This window comes from Cinclus cinclus, chromosome 5 (assembly GCF_963662255.1).
Source record: "Cinclus cinclus chromosome 5, bCinCin1.1, whole genome shotgun sequence".
Classification (NCBI taxonomy): Eukaryota; Metazoa; Chordata; class Aves; order Passeriformes; family Cinclidae; genus Cinclus; species Cinclus cinclus.
In genome coordinates this window covers 46423242-46428241 of record NC_085050.1, presented here as the reverse complement: position 1 = coordinate 46428241, position 5000 = coordinate 46423242, and positions in this window count along the sequence as shown.

Here is a 5000-nt window from a genome sequence, read left to right as displayed (position 1 = left end):
TTAGGGTTAGAGTTAGGGTTAGGGTTAGGTTGAGGGTAAGGGTTAGGATGAGGGTTAGGGTTAGGGTTAGTGTTAGGTTTAGGGATAAGTTTGGAGTTAGGATTATGGTTAGGTTTAGGGTTACTGTTACGGTTAGGTTTAGGGTTAGGGTTAGTGTTAGGGTTAGAGTTCGGATTGGAGTTAGGATTGTGGTTAGGTTTAGGGTCAGGGTTAGGGTTAGGGTGAGCTGTTAGGGTTAGGGTTACGGTTATGGCTACCGTTAGGTTTAGAGTTAGGGTTTGGAATAGGGTTAGGGTTAAGGTTAGGGTTAGGGCTAGAATTAGGGTCAGGTTTAGGTTTAGGTTTAGGGTTAGGGTCAGGGTTAGGGTTAGGTCTTAGGGTTAGGCTTAAGTTTAGGGTTAAGGTTAGGGTTAGGGACAGGGTTAGGGTTGCGCTTACGGTTAGTGTTAGGGTTAGGGTTAGGATTAGGGTTAGGCTAAGGGTTAGGTTTAGTGTTAGGGTTAGGGTTAGGTTTAGGGTGTGGTTTAGTGTTAGGGTTAGGGTTAGCGTTAGGGTTAGGTTTAGTGTTAGGTTTAGGGATAGGTTTAGGGTTGATTTACGGTTAGCATTAGCGTTAGGGGTAGGGTTAGAGTTAGGGTTAGGGTTAGGGTTAGGGGTAGGGGTAGGGTTAGGGTTAGGTGTAAGTGTTAGTGTTAGGGTTAGGGTTAGGGTTAGGTGTTAGGGTTAGGGTTAGGGTTAGGGTTAGGGTTAGGGTTAGGGTTAGGGTTAGGGTAAGGGTTAGCTTTAGGATTAGGGTTAGGGTTAGGGTTAGAGTTAGGGTTAGGGTTAATGTTAGGTATAGGGATAGTGTTAGGGTTAGTGTTATGATTAGGATTCGGGTTAGGGTGAGGGACAGGGTTAGCGTTAGGTTTAGGATTAGTGTTAGGGTTAGGGTTAGGGTTAGGGTTAGTGTTAGGGTTAGGATTAAGGTTAGGGTTAGGGTTAGGATTACTCTTAGGGTTAGGGTTAGGGTTAGGTGTTAGGGTTAGAGTTAGTGTTAGGGTTTGGATGAGGGTTAGGGTTGGACTTAGTGTTAGGTTTAGGGATAGGGTTAGGGTAAGGAGAATGGTTAGGTTTAGGGTTAGGTTTAGGGATATTGTTAAGTTTAGGGTTAGGGTTAGGGTGAGGGTTAGGGTTAGGTTTAGTGTTAGGGTTAGGTTTAGGGTTAGGGTTAGGGTTAGTGTTAGGGTGAGCGATAGGTTTAGGGTTGGTTTAGGGTTAGTATTAGCATTAGGGTTAGGGTTAGGTTTAGGGCTAGGGTTAGAGTTAGGATTATGGTTAATATTAGGGTTAGGTTTAGGGATATTGTTAGGGTTAGGGTTAGGGTTAGAGTTAGGGTTAGGTTTAGGTTTTGGGTTAGGGCTATGGTTAGGGTTAGGGGGAGGGTTAGGGTTGGGTTTAGGGTTAGAGTTAGGGTTATGGTTAGGGTTAGGTTGAGGGTAAGGGTTAGGATGAGGGTTAGGGTTAGGGTTAGTGTTAGGTTTAGGGATAAGTTTGGAGTTAGGATTATGGTTAGGTTTAGGGTTACTGTTACGGTTAGGTTTAGGGTTAGGGTTAGTGTTAGGGTTAGAGTTCGGATTGGAGTTAGGATTGTGGTTAGGTTTAGGGTCAGGGTTAGGGTTAGGGTGAGCTGTTAGGGTTAGTGTTACGGTTATGGTTACCGTTAGGTTTAGAGTTAGGGTTTGGAATAGGGTTAGGGTTAAGGTTAGGGTTAGGGCTAGAATTAGGGTCAGGTTTAGGTTTAGGTTTAGGTTTAGGGTTAGGGTCAGGGTTAGGGTTAGGTCTTAGGGTTAGGCTTAAGTTTAGGGTTAAGGTTAGGGTTAGGGACAGGGTTAGGGTTGCGCTTACGGTTAGTGTTAGGGTTAGGGTTAGGATTAGGGTTAGGCTAAGGGTTAGGTTTAGTGTTAGGGTTAGGGTTAGGTTTAGGGTGTGGCTTAGTGTTTGGGTTAGGGTTAGCGTTAGGGTTAGGTTTAGTGTTAGGTTTAGGGATAGGTTTAGGGTTGATTTACGGTTAGCATTAGCGTTAGGGGTAGGGTTAGAGTTAGGGTTAGGGTTAGGGTTAGGGTTAGGGGTAGGGGTAGGGTTAGGGTTAGGTGTAAGGGTTAGTGTTAGGGTTAGGGTTAGGGTTAGGTGTTAGGGTTAGGGTTAGGGTTAGGGTTAGGGTTAGGGTAAGGGTTAGCTTTAGGATTAGGGTTAGGGTTAGGGTTAGAGTTAGGGTTAGGGTTAATGTTAGGTATAGGGATAGTGTTAGGGTTAGTGTTATGATTAGGATTCGGGTTAGGGTGAGGGACAGGGTTAGGGTTAGGTTTAGGATTAGTGTTAGGGTTAGGGTTAGGGTTAGGGTTAGGGTTAGTGTTAGGGTTAGGATTAAGGTTAGGGTTAGGGTTAGGATTAGTCTTAGGGTTAGGGTTAGGGTTAGGTGTTAGGGTTAGGGTTAGTGTTAGGGTTTGGATGAGGGTTAGGGTTGGGCTTAGTGTTAGGTTTAGGGATAGGGTTAGGTTAAGGAGAATGGTTAGGTTTAGGGTTAGGTTTAGGGATATTGTTAAGTTTAGGTTTAGGGTTAGGGTGAGGGTTAGGGTTAGGTTTAGTGTTAGGGTTAGGTTTAGGGTTAGGGTTAGTGTTAGGGTTAGAGTTAGGATTAGAGTTAGGATTATGGTTAGGTTGAGGGTCAGGGTTAGGGTTAGGGTTAGGGTGAGCTGTTAGGGTTAGGGTTAGGGTTATGATTACGGTCAGGTTTAGAGTTAGGGTTAGGGATAGGGTTAGGGTTAGGGCTAGGGTTAGGGTTAGGGTTAGAATTAGGGTTAGGGTTAGGTTTAGGTTTAGGGTTAGTGTTAGGGTTAGGTCTTAGGGTTAGGGTTAAGTTTAGGGTTAAGGTTAGGTTTAGGGACCGGGTTAGGGTTGCGGTTACGGTTAGTGTTAGGGTTACGGTTAGGATTAGGGTTAGTCTAAGGTTTAGCTTTAGTGTTAGGGTTAGGGTTAGGGTTAGGATTTCGTTTAATGTTAGGGTTATGGATAAGTTTAGGGTTGATTTAGGGTTAGCATTATCGTTAGGGGTAGGGTTAGATTTCGGGTTAGGGTTAGGGGTAGGGTTAGGGTTAGGTGTTAGGGTTAGGGTTAGGGTTAGGGCTAGGGTTAGGGTTAGGGTTAGGGTTAGGATTAGGGTTAGGGTTAGGGTTAGGGTTAGGGTTAGGGTTAGGGTTAGGGTTAGTGTTAGGGTTAGGGTTAGGGTTAGGGTTAGCGTTAGGTTTAGGGTGAGGGATAGGTTTATTGTTGGTTTAGGGTTAGTATTAGCATTAGGGTTAGGGTTAGGTTTAGGGGTAGGGTTAGAGTTAGGTTTAGGTTTAGGGTTAGGGTTAGGGTTAGGGATAGGGTTAGGGTTACGGTTAGGCTTAGGGTTAGGATTAGGGTTAGTGTTAGGTTTAGGGATAGGGTTAGGTTTAGGATTATGGTTAATGTTAGGGTTAGGTTTAGCGATATTTTTAGGGTTAGGGTTAGGGTTAGAGTTAGGGTTACGTTTAGGTTTTGGGTTAGGGCTATGTTTAGGGTTAGGGTTGGGTTTAGGGTTAGAGTTAGGGTTAGGTTTAGGGTTAGGTTGAGGGTAAGGGTTAGGATGAGGGTTAGGGTTAGGGTTAGTGTTAGGTTTAGGGATAAGGTTAGAGTTAGGATTATTGTTAGGTTTAGGGTTAGTGTTAGGGTTAGGTTTAGGGATAGGGTTAGGGTTAGGATTATGGTTAATGTTAGGGTTAGGTTTAGGGATATTGTTAGGTTTAGGGTTAGGGTTAGTGTTAATGTTAGTTATAGGGTTAGGGCCAGTGTTAGGGTTAGAGTTAGGGTTAGGTTTAGGTTTAGGGTTAGGGGTATGGTTAGGGCTAGGGGGAGGGTTAGGGTTGGGGTTCGGGTTAAGGTTAGGGTTAGGGTTAGGGTTAGGTTGAGGGTAAGGTTTAGGGTTAGGTCTTAGGTTTAGGGTTAAGTTTAGGGTTAAGGTTAGGTTTAGGGACAGGGTTAGGATTGCGGTTACGGTTAGTGTTAGGGTTAGTGTTAGGATTAGGGTTAGTCTAAGGTTTAGGTTTAGTGTTAGGTTTAGGGTTAGGGTTAGGGTTACGTTTAGTGTTAGGGTTAGGGATAGGTTTAGGGTTGATTTAGGGTTAGCATTATCGTTAGGGGTAGGGTTAGAGTTAGGGTTAGGGTTAGGGGTAGGGTTAGGGTTAGGTGTTAGGGTTAGGGTTAGGGTTAGGGCTAGGGTTAGGGTTAGGGTTAGGGTTAGGGTTAAGTTAAGGGTTAGGGTTAGGGTTAGGATTACGGTTAGGGTTAGGGTTAGGGTTAGGGTTTGGGTTAGGTTTAGGGTTAGCGTTAGGGTTAGTGTTAGGGTGAGCGATAGGTTTAGGGTTGGTTTAGGGTTAGTATTAGCATTAGGGTTAGGGTTAGGTTTAGGGCTAGGGTTAGAGTTAGGATTATGGTTAATGTTAGGGTTAGGTTTAGGGATATTGTTAGGGTTAGGGTTAGATTTAGGGTTAGGTTTAGGTTTTGGGTTAGGGCTATGGTTAGGGTTAGGGGGAGGGTTAGGGTTGGGTTTAGGGTTAGAGTTAGGGTTAGGGTTAGGTTGAGGGTAAGGGTTAGGATTAGGGTTAGGGTTAGGGTTAGTGTTAGGTTTAGGGATAAGTTTGGAGTTAGGATTATGGTTAGGTTTAGGGTTACTGTTACGGTTAGGTTTAGGGTTAGGGTTAGTGTTAGGGTTAGAGTTCGGATTGGAGTTAGGATTGTGGTTAGGTTTAGGGTCAGGGTTAGGGTTAGGGTGAGCTGTTAGGGTTAGGGTTACGGTTATGGTTACCGTTAGGTTTAGAGTTAGGGTTTGGAATAGGGTTAGGGTTAGGGTTAGGGCTAGAATTAGGGTCAGGTTTAGGTTTAGGTTTAGGGTTAGGGTTAGGGTTAGGGTTAGGTCTTAGGGTTAGGCTTAAGTTTAG